This window comes from Fundulus heteroclitus, chromosome 20, assembly GCF_011125445.2.
Source record: "Fundulus heteroclitus isolate FHET01 chromosome 20, MU-UCD_Fhet_4.1, whole genome shotgun sequence".
NCBI classification, from domain to species: domain Eukaryota; kingdom Metazoa; phylum Chordata; class Actinopteri; order Cyprinodontiformes; family Fundulidae; genus Fundulus; species Fundulus heteroclitus.
Genome location: NC_046380.1, coordinates 32224772 through 32238613, shown reverse-complemented (window position 1 = coordinate 32238613; position 13842 = coordinate 32224772). Strand labels below are relative to the sequence as shown.

Below are 13842 nucleotides of genomic sequence, written 5' to 3'. Positions count from 1 at the left end.
TAGAAATTTCCTTAATCCAGTAAACTGTCATATTTTATATTACAAAGGGATGTACTGGGAAGTCTACACTCTTGTGTTTTCAGGAAGTCTTAGGCTGTTTCTCAATTCACGAGAACGCGCTCGCATTCTCGTGAATTGAGAAACAGCCATAATGTTTGTGTCCTGCTATCAGCCATCCCATCCTCCTCTTTCAGCAATGTAAAATCATAAATACACAGTAGGTGCTGGAATAGTGTTTTATGGCTTACTTTTATTTGTCAGGTTAAAGTGACAAAAGTTGGAAAAAGACCGTTTATCTTGCCATTTATAATAACACAATACAGCGTAAGAAGACCTAGTTTATTTATTTTTATTCTACAATTTTGTAAACAACTGCCGATTAAACTGACTGTTACAACCTTGACATGATTATATGAGTTGTTTTACCGAGAAATCAATTAGAAGCGCCGGGAAAACGGCTGCAAAGCGCATTCCCGACACGGGGGAAACAGATTTTCACGGGGGAACAGAATTGCGCACAACACCGGATCTCTCTGAACTCTGTGTGAAGCTGCAGTCCCGGTTAGAGGCGACGCCGAAGTACAGAGCCACGCACAGGAGGCGTCTGCACATCGGACCTGCCTCAGAAAGAACGCCGCCAGCAGTTACCTACAACCCCGAGGAGGCAAACGGACAGTTCACGGGGTTGTAATTTTTGGATCCTCGCGTTGTATATAGGTGTTTGTTTTAATAAAGCTCTTTCTTTGCATAAACATCTTCCTGGCAAATGTTCATTTCCTGTATAAATTCATTCATGTCCTTGATGGTAGCCTAATTATAGTGTAGTAGCCTATATAGGATAACATGAATATACAGCATAATATGAATGAATAAATATATAAATATATATATATATATATATATATATATATATATATATATATATATATATATATATATATATATATATATATATATTAGGGCTGGGCAAGTTAATTCATTAGACTATTAACGGCGATATTTATTTTATCGCGCATTAACGCATGTTGCTCACATGCTTTCAGTCAGTGTCAGTCAGCAGGCGCGCTGACTGCAGCGCGCTGTCACGGCAGCACTCTCCCGTAAAGTCCCTTAAATGAAAGTTGCGTCATGGGCGTTCCATTTTTTTCGGGTCACGTGATCTCATGCGGCCATTTTGGGTCTAGGCTCAGCTAAGCTCAGCGCGTTTACAACACTGCGAGCGACCGATTTCTTTTATTTTTATTTTATTTTTTCTGATTATTTCGAGTATTTCTTTATTTCGAAAATAAGCCACCATGCCAGGGTGTTGTGCCCACGGCTGCAGCAACAGCACTGATAAAGGGACGCGGATGTTCCGTTTTCCAAGCGATGAAGAGCGGCGTTTATTGTGGATCAACCGAGTCAGTTGCTTGGACCAAGAGACGAACAAAACTTGGAGACTTTACTCTCCCGCTCCCCCTCCCCTCTCGTACATGGCTCAGCGGCGCCAGCCAATCAGCACGCAGGCTCAGCCTGGCCCGCCCACTCAGCTCTCACACAAACTTAAAGAAACAGCTGAGAGAGACCGCAGCAGCGAAAAAACATGAACAGAGGAAGTAGCACCGTTTGGCTTTATTTTAATACCGTAAATGAAATCAAGCTGTATGTTTTGTAAAAAGCCGGTTCATTTCAATGGAAACACAACAAATTTATCTAAGCACGTAAAAAAACATGAAAACGTCGAGCCCCAGAAACGGAGAGAGGAGACAAAACTTCTCTCACTGCCCCGACAGACCCAAAGACTGACGTCTCTGACTGAGGCGTTTCAGTCCTCCAGGGAACATCCAGGTAGATCAGTGGATGGATGGATGGATGGATGTTACTGGAGCCCACACATAACATGTAATTAAGACCTTGAAAGAACCCAGTACATATATTAAAAAGTGTTATTTAAGATAAGATAACATTAGCTAATCCTTTTTTTATCCCATGACGGGGAAATTTATAGGATTAAAGCAACAGGCAGGTGCACACAACACAGACAAAATTACATAAGGATTGAAATATATAAGAGGTGGATTAGCGAAAAAACACTGAACATAACATTATTATTATTATTATTAAATTGTAATAATAAAATAAAAACCACAAAACCCAAAAGGTCAACAGTTTCATGATACATCAAGCTTAGGGACTGGCTAATATACAGCAGGTCAAAAAAGGCCATATTTTGGCTGCAGTGCTTGCTGTTCTCTTATGAAGAAAAGATCAACTAGTGCACTAAATTCAATAGATAGGTTGAAAATATCCAGCACAAAATAAGTGCTACAAATGTTACAACACTTTTGTTCATATGGCAGCAGAACATTAAAATAAAAGTGCTCTTTACACTACTTTTGAATTCATTCTTGGAGTTTGTAAATACAATGCGATTAATCGCGATTAATTGCGATTAATCAGGGCGATTAATCGCAATTAAATATTTTAATCGTTGCCCAGCCCTAATATATATATAATAAATATATATAAATATATATATATGTAAATAAGTTATTGGGGATCTGCCAACCAATCAGGAGTGATTTTACTTGTTTGAAAGAAGTGGTTCCATCCAATACTCAGTAAGAACGTTCAAGCCTGGCCTGGCCACGTGTGGTTTTGCTGCCAATCAGGAGCGATTTTACTTATTTAAAAATAGTGGTTTCAGCCAATACTGAGTAGGTTATTCAAGCCAGACCTGGCCAGCCGTGCGGGTTCGCTGCATTCATATGCTAATTAGGGCCATTAGTACACCTGATCGCTCTCCACATACGTCAGAGTCCGGTTCCGACAATTTGTGGCACTGAAAACGGCAACAAGCGCGGGTTGCAAATTGTCGTTAACTGCCGAAAATGAGGGAGATCTGCGGTAGTTTACGGGGACGAAAATCTCACTTTTCATGCAGTGGATGGTCGGGTGTTGGCTGCCATGCACGAGTCGGTGAAAGCCAGCCTGGACCGTATGCCAGCAGTTGAATCAGCTGTTGCTTCACTGATTGTGTCGCCAGATGAGGCCCTGCGTCCTGAGGTCAGGTGCCCGCGGACTCAATGTCGGGTTACGGATGACCTCCTGTGTAAGGCATACAATGCAGGAGCGCGTGCGGGCCATCTTGGCAACTCCCTGGCGCACCTCATGTTCGCCCTCTCTACATCTGTTCAGGACGCTGGTGGTGCAGCTGCAGCGGTTGGCTTTAGTGATGCAGCATTGCAGGCCTTTGCGCTGATGACCAGAGAGCTCGGTCGTGTCATCTCATTCCTTGTCCAAGCTCGTAGACAGGTCTGGATTGCACAGTCTCCTCTCACGGAGGCTTGCCATAGGACCCTCAGGGGTGTCCCGGTTGTGCCAGGGGAGTTATTTGGGTCAGCTGCCCTGGAGGCGCTGGAGCGGACTATTCAGGCGCGTCAGACCAGCCAGCATCTCTCTGGCCTTTGCAGGAGCATACCCCCCTTTCCTCAGCATTCAGGGCGCCCTACTGCTACCCCCCCCTGGTGGTTCCTATCCCCGTGATGTGCGGCAGAGACCCAGCAGGGACTTTCGTAGGCCAGTTGGTCACCCAGCTAGACAGACCCGGGCCCCAGATCCAGGACACCCTCCCCCCCAGGGCTCCCAGAGGCCGAGGGGATAGAAGATGACGCGACCGGGCCAGCCGTCTGACAGCTACGTTTCTGAGCTGCTCACTCTGTGGATTCATGGGTGGTTGCCACCTTAGCCCATGGCTACAGGCTTCAGTTCCGACGGCGGCCCCCTCTCTCACGGCGGTACAAAATGACCATTATCACAGACCCAGTGAAATCCCTGGCACTAGACCAGGAGCTTTCCGCCCTCCTAGCCAAGGGAGCAATTGAGGCTGTGGATCCTATGCGGCAACCCAGAGGCTACTATTCCACGTGGCAAAAAAGACTGGTGGTTTTCGCCCCGTTCTAGATCTAAGGGGACTCAATCAGTACCTGAAAGTCCTTCTATTCCACATGCTCACCACAGCAGAGGTCCTTCAGACCGTCGTGGCAGGGGATTGGTTTACGTCAGTAGATCTAACAGACGCCTACTTTCATGTACCTATTGCGGCAGAACATCGGCGCTTTCTCAGGTTTGCTTATCAGGGTCGCCATTGGCAATTCCGGGTGCTCCCATTCGGGCTCTCCCTTTCCCCGAGGGTGTTTAACTCGTTGCGTGAAAGCGGCCCTCTCTCCTCTGCAGACCTCTGGAGTCAGGATTCTGCCATACCTGGACGACTGGCTTCTCTGTGCTCCCACTCAGGTAGCTGCCTCTCGGGATACGTCACGGCTTCTTCAGGTGTCACGGTTGGGCCTCAAAGTCAACCTTGCAAAGAGTTGTCTGGTTCCATCTCAGACAACCACCTTTCTTGGGATGCATCTGGACTCCACTACCATGAAGGCCCGTCCGTCTGTTCACAGGTTGGACGACATACTCCAGCTTGTCGGTCGATTCAGGCTGGGCAGGCAGTTTCCTTACAGCATCTTCCTGTGAATGCTGGGCAAACTGACATCGGTCACTCATGTCGTGCCCTTGCTCCTTCTGCGTCCTTTGCAGCGGTGGCTCAACAGCTTTCACCTAGACGCCAGGCTGCACAGGCGTCACAGGCTCATGGTGACGAGGATGTGCCTTCGTGCCCTAGCTCCTTGGCGGGACAGGACCCTTTTGTCCGGTGGCGTTCCAATGGGGTTAGTGGTGCTCGAAGGGAAGTGGTCACCACAGATGCCAGCCCCAAGGGCTGGGGCGCTGTGTGGCAACACAGAGCGGTGCAGGGTCTTTGGGGTCCAAGGGAGCGCACCAAGCACTTAAACGCGCTGGAGTTGCAGGCTGTGCACATGGCCCTCAGGTGCCTTCTGCCCCACCTAGAGGGAAGGCATGTGTTGGTTCGAACGGACAACACCTCTGTTGTTTACCATATCAACCACCAGAGAGGCACCAGGTCAGCACGTCTCCTGGAGGTGTCCAGTGATCCCCTGGAATGGGTGTTTCCCCGTCTGTCCACCCTGCATGCAGCATATCTACCAGGGCAGCAGAACCAGGTTGCAGACTCTCTATCCTGCCAGGCACCTGCTCCGGGAGAGTGGTCTCTTCACCGTGACGTAGCGCGCAAGATCTGGAACCTCTTTGGCCAGGCAGAGGTAGATCTGTTTCCCACAAGGATGCGCTTGCTCATCCATGGCCACAGGTTCTCCGGCAGTGGCGGATCTAGGGGGCGGCTACTTGGGCTACAGCCCCGGTTGTTTCCCAATGAGCCCCGGATCTCGCTTCTGAGCTGATATGTTGTAAAATGTGCAGTACTGAAATTCACCAGAGAGTGGCAGCATGCGTGGGGAAGCAGGCTGTAGCCTTCCAGTGCAGAAGAAGAAGTGTTTTCTTCCTTCCAGTGCAGAAGAAGAAGTGTTTTCTTTCGTCGCTGCCAGCTTTTAGAAGTAGAGCGCCTCCGCGGTAAAATTTAAACGGATAGGCCAGTGGCTGATAATATCAATGGATATCAGAAGCTTTTTCAAAAAGCCGACGGCTGCACCAGCAGCACCACCAGCAGCAGCGCCAACAGCTGCTGCAAAACACACTGATGTACCAGGTATGTGAAGCTTTGACTGATTCTGAGACGTTGTTTGTCCCGTTTATTTATTTTTATTTTACAATTTTGTAAACAGCTGCCGATTAAACTGACTGTTACAACCTTGACATGATTATATGAGTTGTTTTACCGAGAAATCAATTAGAAGCGCCGGGAAAACGGCTGCAAAGCGCGTTCCCGACACAGGGGAAACAGATTTTCACGGGGGAACAGAATTGCGCACACCTGTTGACTGTCTCACCGGTAAAGATAAGAAGCTTTTATACAACAGTTCTACAAACAGATTTTATTAGTTAACAGAACAAAAAAAATGTGATTTGTTTGTTGATTTAAATGTTTTTTGGCTCCGCCAACACAAACAGTTCATCAGGTGGAAGGAAACAAGGCTGTTGCTAGGCAACATGTCAACATTTTCAGAACAATGTGTCTCCACACACCAGCGCTGCTTTGTACCGTTTGCATCTACACATCAGCACCTGATCTGATCTCTGGTATCCAGGCCTCCCTCCTTCCTTTGTCCTGCTCTGAGTCTGATTAAATGTTGGTTTTGGAAGTTAAAACAGATGGATTAACGGTAATTAACGGTCCTTAGAACGCCTGTGAACTGTCCCAGAGCAGTTATCGGTAAATGGTCCATTCGTTTATCCATCCGACTCGGACGTCCGAGGATGTTGAAAAGTATCCAAGTCAGACGATGGAAAGTTGAATAAAACTCTCAAAGTGAGAACGTGGTGTCATATCCAAGGTCCAAGTCGGCTCGGAGCAATAGTACTCGTTGGAATGTCTCTTGTTCAATCAAATTACTCTGTAATTTGTTGTATACTGTAAACTGTTGTATGATTTTAAATATAGGTCAGCTGCCATCCTGCAGTAAAGACATTGGATTTATTGTATTATTTTATTGTTCTCTTATATTTTTTTTGTCTTTTTTATAATTTTATTTATTTATTTTTATTATGTATTTTAAATGTGCAGCACTTTGAGGAACATGTTTCTGTTTTAAATGTGCTATATAAATAAAGTGGATTGGATTGGATAAGACGGTTCTCCGTGCCTCTCTGCTGTGGTGAGTTGAAGTACAAACAAATTTGTAGTTTTGTTTGCGAGGCAGCAAAAAAAAAAAGACGGAACAAAGTAATCAGCATTTGCACCCTCAGGGCTAAGCCCCTGATCTCCTAGAATCCTAGATCCGCCCCTGTTCTCCGGTATGCCTTTCCACCCCTCTCGCTGATTTGGCCTACTCTACGGAGGGTTCTCGAGGGAGGCCACAGGGTGTTGCTGGTAGCTCCATTCTGGCCAGCACGCCCGTGGTTCCCGCTGCTTTGGAGTCTGTGTTGCAGTACTCCAAGGCGTCTTCCAGCAAGGAGGGATCTGCTGTCTCAGTTTGGGGGCGGATATGGCACCCCAACCCTCAACGTCTCCAGCTGTGGGCCTGGCCCCTGGGAGGCTGACTAGGTGTTCAGACCCTGTCAGACACACCATTTTAAATGCAAGGGCGCCCTCCACTAGGCTGCAGTATGACAACAGATGGCATCTCTTTTCTCAGTGGTGCTCTGCCCACAATGAGAATCCGGTTACCTGCTCGGTGCCCACTATTCTGGAGTTCTTCCAGTCTCTCCTTGATAAGGGCCGCTCTCCTTCGACCCTTAAGGTGTATGTTGCAGCAATTTCATGTTGTCACCTACCTGTCGACGACCGTACAGTGGGGTGCCATGATCTGGTCTCTCTTTTTCTGCGCGGTGCTCGTAGGTTACGCCCGCTGACGGCTCCACGAGTGCCCGATTGGGACCTACCATTGGTTCTTGCGGCTCTGTGCCACCCTCCATTCGAGCCTTTGGCACAAGCGGACCTCAAGTGGCTTTCTTGCAAGACCGCTTTTCTGTTGGCTATCGTCTCAGCTAAGAGAGTCAGTGAGATACATGCTCTCTCTGTCAGCCCTACATGTATCAGGTGGGCTCCAGATGACTCCGGTGTTACCCTGTGGCCTAACACTGCATTTGTGCCTAAGGTGTTGTCTCCTTTTTACCGTAACGAGCCATTGTGGTTTGCTCGGTTTCAGCCTCAGTCAGGTGCAACTGAGGGGTCTGAGTTATTGTGCCCAGTAAGGGTATTGGAGGCATACATTTCGGCCACCGCAAGTCTAAGACGCTCAGACCAGCTTTTCCTGTGTTATGGGGGTCCGAGGTTAGGCTACCCTCTTTCCAAGCAGTGTCTGTCCCATTGGATAGTGAGCGCGATCTGCCACGCCTACGCTGTAGGTCGCCGCTCCCTGCCAGTCAGGGTAAGGGCACATTCCACCAGGAGCGTCTCTGCTTCCTTGGGCGGCTTTGAAAGGGGTCCCTCTGGAAGCAATATGTGCTGCTGCATCATGGGCTTCCCCGACCACCTTTACAAGGTTCTACAATGTCAATGTTACTGTCCCTCATCCACTGGGTCAGGTCCTTTTACAAAGTTCTGCTGGGCCCTCTCAGTGAGGTATGTGCTCAGGATTCCTTGTGACATAGTTGGCATTAGTCATTCAGTGCTTTCAGCACCGCCTCTGGCGGTCAGAAGGGATGAAATAGAACAAAAGTTACGTATGTAACTACAGTTCTATGAATCCCAGATGACCGCCAGAGCTTCTCTGTCACTCAGAATCCTTGCTTCTGCAAGAAGATTCTGTAGGAACACAGCCAAGGATGACAGCAGGCTATATAGCCTCCGAGTGGTCATCTGGCATCACAGGTGTGACTCTGTTAGTATAATTACTCGAACTGCGCATGCCCGAAGGGAACATTCAGTGCTTTCATCACCGCCTCTGGCGGTCACCCGGGATTTATAGAACCGTAGTTACATACGTAACTTTCAATTTATGCTTGACTATCTGCGGATGTGTGTACTGACAGACACCAACTTGTTTGTGTGATCCAGGATGGTTATATATTATAAACTGAGAGTGACCCAGACAGTGGTAAGACAGGTAATTTTCTTTTTTAGAGGCATCAAGCTAGCTCAGATTCTGCTAAACATTGCATGTTTTCTGTTTTACACAACTTTACGTTTTAACACCATTTGGAACTTTGTTAGGTTCCAACTACAAGCTACAACCATTTCTTTTAGGATTTTGTTTGACAGACATGCATTTGTGGTCGGCCCCTTCACCTCGAAAACAATATAGTGGCACAACAGCCGTATCAAATTTCCTCTTTTCAAATGTTCTCTTCTTTGTGTTGGTCAATCAGATACAAATAAAACTAAATACACTGTTGTTTACTGCTGCTACATAGCAAAATGTGAAGAAGGTCAAGGGGTTTGAATACTTTTGCAAGGCCTTGTTAATATCCCTATGAACATGTCTGTGAACTGGTGTGTTGCAGACTATTTCCTCAACTATTCCTGAGTACGTAGCCAAATCCTCAAACTCTACAGCAATGAGTCTATGGATCACTTTATAACGATTATCATCAATGCCAGCTTGCTGCTGATGGATGCAGAGCACTATGAACAGTCCGAGGTAACACACACACACACTATCAGACTGAAAGATTTGTCTGTTTCAGCTCTCGGTGGTCAGGGTTGGTAACTAATGTGTGTGTTGTCAGTCTGTGCGACAGTTTTTAGACTTGGACTTCTACATCATCACCCTCGTGCTGGTCCTTCAAGTTGTGCTGAAGAACATCACCTTTGGCTTAGTGAGGTTCCTGAAAGTCGGGTAAGAGACTCTTTCCCTCTGCACCTCTCTCTCCCTTCAGTTGACCCAATCCTGGAAGTGCCTGACTCATCTTATCTGTGTTATTTAGATGGAACGTTCTGGACATATTTATTGTCCTGATTTCTATCATCAGCATAGTTTTAACTCAGCTCAAATTCTCCAACAACATCCCATCAAATCCAGCACCACCCGTGTGATGAGAGTCCTCAGACTTTCCCAGGGTACAAAACGCACTCTGAAGGGAAATGTCTGTCATTAGTAAGGAGCCACAAGTCAACCCAGCTGTTCAGTTCAGATGAAGTTTCTGATTAAAACCATCATCAGGACTTTGTCCCAGGTAACACACACTGTGGGATCTTTTTCAAGGTGGTCCGTTAAAGGCATACTATGCAACATTTTTCAGTTAATTAATATGTTCCATACCGTTTTGGATGATTAAATGAGTCATTTCAGGTTGAACTAAGGTTTTCTCGGCCGCCCTGGTGGTCTGTGGGGGAAATACAGCACTTGCAATTGCAGGAGCAGTCGGCCCGCACTCACAGGCTCAGTAGTCTCGTGTGCATCGCGAGAGTTGGTCTTGCTTTACGGCGAGAACTGCTACACGGCAGTGAAAAGTGTGCTCGTTGGTAGCGCAGTGGCGATATTTGTGCAGTTATCATGGCGGAACAAGCGAGAAAACAGCGAAAGCCCATGTTGGAGCAGGCAAGAAAGAGGAAAAGGGCTCTGGACAGAGAGAGGAGTCGTACACGGGTGAACATAGAAGGCTGCAAGGCTGACGCGGACCTCGCGTTTCTGCTGATGCGATTGTAAGTAACATTGTAGGGTTTCCCTCACGCAACCGCCTTGCCGACATTCCAAAAAAATAATAATAAAAGAATAAAACTAACTCGATATGAGTGCCGCTCCCCCCCCGCTCCGGTCAGCGGCGCAAAGTTTGTCTCCCCCCCCGCTCGGCTCAGCGGTGCAAAGTTTGTCTCCCTCCCGCTCCGCTCAGCCGGTCAGCGGTGCAAAGTTTGTCTCCCCCCCCGCTCGGCTCAGCGGTGCAAAGTTTGTCTCCCCCCGCTCCGCTCAGCCGGTCAGCGGCGCAAAGTTTGTCTCCCCCCCCGCTCGGCTCAGCGGTGCAAAGTTTGTCTCCCCCCCGCTCCGCTCAGCCGGTCAGCGGTGCAAAGTTTGTCTCCCCCCCCCGCTCCGCTCAGCGGCGCAAAGTTTGTCTTCCCACCCCCCGCTCGTCCCAAATTCCTAGGGGAAACACTGCATTGGAATGGTTTCTCTCTCTCTGTGTGCATGTTCATACTTTCACTGTGTTAGTCATTGTTTGTACTGCCGTTTTTTCGACTTTTGTATTTGTTGTGTTCTCCTGTCTGCTAAGCTCAAAACAACCGCGCCTGGCTTGATGGACAAACCAGGAGAACAGCTGAGCATATTTACGACAGTGCACTTTTACTTTCGCCCTCTGGGGGGAGCCTCGCTGGAAAATCAACCCCGGTTGCATAGTATACCTTTAAAATCAACAAAACAAAAGGCTTCAAGGCTAACTTGAAATGTTCCTAAAGAAATACTTTTTATCTCATGATCTTTTTTCTTTAAAGTAAAACTGAAATAGGTGTGAAACTTGTTAATTTGGTCAGAAGCAAAGTTATTTCTGGACGTTTTCATTATTGTTGGGTTTTAGAGTGCAAATATAGAACAAGCCAAACATGGGCGTAGGTTTGCATAGGGACATTTTGGTAAGGACACGTCCTTACCAAAATGTTGGGTCTAATTTACAATACAACGTTGCTTCTTTTCCTCTTGGAGCTCCGCCAGACTGCCTGCTTGGTGATTCCTCTCCCTTTAAATCTGCCGTTTGTAGCTGCAGTTTATTTCTTTTTGATGTAGTTTCCTTAATAATCTGTATGCATCTAAATCCTCATTTCAGGAGTGTCCTGCTTCAGCTGCTCATGAGGTGGAAGCTGCTGCTTATTGACTGACAGCCACTCTGACTTCTTTGGTTCAGAAAAGCGCAGGTGGAATGTATTTGATTTTTTTTACGTTTTCCAAAACAGACCCAGTCAATTGCAGAACACTGTTGCACATTCCAACCCTTCTTAAAAAAAAGCGTTTAATGCGAAATTAGCCTTGTCAAGCCTGAGCTAGCGCGTTACTCTGAAAATTTAAATAAAACATAATAGTGAATCATAAGGAGATCCCTGGTTGGTCGCCCGTGTTTATCAGCTAAATTAGTGGAAGCGAGGGAATAAACGCAGACAGGTGACACGGCCACAGGTGGAAATAACTCATTAATAAACTGCAAGAGCACCGACAGACACGCTTACCAAGGGAAGTTGTTCTCAGATGTTCAATCCGCCGAACTTTCTGACCTGCTGGTTCAGAGGGGGAGTGTTGGCCTAGTGGTTAGAGCAGCGCGCTTGCACTCAGAGAAGGATGCAAGTACCTGGTTCGATCCCCAGCGCCTGCACTCTGGGTCCCTGAGCAAGACCCTTGACCCCAGATTGCTCCCCGGGCGCCGCACATGGCAGCCCACTGCTTCCCAAGGGAATTAAAAGCAGAGAAGAAATTTCGTTGTAATGCATGTTTGTAATGTATGTTTCAATGACAATAAAGATTATATTACTATTACTATAAATCCAAAGAAACCTTTGAGCACCGCTACTTTCATTCATACCATCTGTGGTCAGTTTGAGATGTTCTTCCAAAAGTTAAAATGATTCAACACCAACAGACCTCAGACTGGCAGATGTCCGCTTCGCAAAGACCGGCCCTACTCTCTTTCTGATTGGCTAATGTCCCGGCTCTGCCAGATTTCATTGGTTGAGCGCAGCTTCTGTTTAAAATCTTGAATAAAACGTCTACACGGAACATTTTGCACTCATTTTCCAAATGACAGAAATCCATCGCAGCGACGTAGAACTTTAACCTCCGGTATAGGGATGTATGCATTACAGTCATACTTTTTTAAATGTTCCTTTACAATCTTGTTTTTTCAAAAACATTGTTTATTAACAATTACTATGTTGTGGTAAGTGCAATTAAAATGGGAGTGGTATGTTATAGTATGTGCATTTAATATGCAATGCATATAATTTCATAGTGATTGTTAGGGTTTTTGACTTTTATAGCGATATATTGGCCAGGTTATTCATAATATTCAGTCCTAGACTTGAATTTTGAAACTTCATTAACAGAGTTTATTAGTCCTTACTGTGTAATCTGTATATGTTCACTTCATCACAACAACACTTTTTCATTCTAGATTTGTCTTTGTCATTTAACAGCTGCAAGCATCAGTGACACAATGATGAGCACACTGTCTCGTGAAGACTTGGGGGATCTTTTCCCAGGACCAGAGAACTTTTCAAGAAGAAAAGCAATCTGGATTGCTTGTCATGGGACATCAGAGGTCAGTTTCTCAATGAAATGCGTTAACCAAACACCCGTTCAAGTAGGCAGTAACAATTTGAGTTTATATAATGGTGCAGTTTTATGGGGTACAAAAAAAATAACACATTATCAGCTTTGTTTGAAAAACAAAACCAGCAGTTCAGAAATCCACGTTACCAGTGACCATCCTGTCCCTGCCTTCAAAGGCTGCACTTTGTTTGCTGGCAGGAGCACATGTGTTCACCTACATGCGAGAACAACTGACTCTGAATCTGTTCGGGGATAGAACATGAAGCGCACATTTTCATCCAGCTTTGTCAAGTTTGGTGTTTCTTGAGAGTTGAAAGTAGATGTGTCACCAAGAAGGAACAGAAATAGCTAAGAATGCAATCTGGTTATAAATTTGATTACTGGTATGTAAAATTACTACATGTTATAAATTACTGTGGAGGTCCGTCAAGCGCTAAAAGCACGAAACTCAGTCTTCAGTCAGAAAATCCAGGAGCTTTTCCATGACGCCAGCAACACCAGGAGCATGTGGAAAGGCATACGGGCAATAACAGAATACAACACGCTCTCCCCCCCGGTGGGTGAAGTTGATGCTAACTTCCTTAATGGACTAAATAACTTCTTTGGGAGGTTTGAGGCACTAAACAGCACTCCAGCAGTGAAGGCTGTTCCCCATCAGAAAGAGGAGGTCCTCTGCCTCAACACTGCCGATGTGTGGAAGACTTTGAGAAGAGTCAACCCGTGGAAAGCCCAAGGTCCCAACAACATACCTGGGCGGGTGCTCAAAGAGTGTGCAGGTCAGCTGGCTGGTGTCCTCACAGACATTTTTAACACCTCGCTGGACCAGGCCACGGTGCCTGCATGCTTTAAGTCTGCCTCCATCATTCCGGTGCCGAAGAAACCTCAAGTCACCTGTTTCAATGACTACCGGCCTGTTGCACTGACTCCCATCATGATGAAGTGCTTTGAAAGGTTGGTAAAAGAACACATCGTCTCCAGTCTCCCCCCAACACTCGACCCGTTCCAGTTTGCCTACCGACGAAACCGCTCCACTGAGGACGCCACCTCCTCTACTCTTCACCTGAGCTTAGCACACCTGGAGGAGAAGAACATGCACGTGCGGATGCTGTTCCTGGACTTCAGTTCAGCATTTAACACCATTATCCCA

At 46.6% G+C, this 13842-nt stretch overlaps 1 long non-coding RNA gene across 1 annotated transcript; it reads left to right on the top strand.

Annotated features, from left to right (window-relative positions):
* The first annotated feature begins 9045 nt into the window (after window positions 1–9045).
* Window positions 9046–9463, top strand: LOC118567231. Its single transcript, XR_004933551.1, has 3 exons — window positions 9046–9086; window positions 9175–9284; window positions 9373–9463. It is a non-coding gene; the product is annotated as an uncharacterized LOC118567231 (long non-coding RNA).
* The last annotated feature ends 4379 nt before the right edge of the window (window positions 9464–13842 follow it).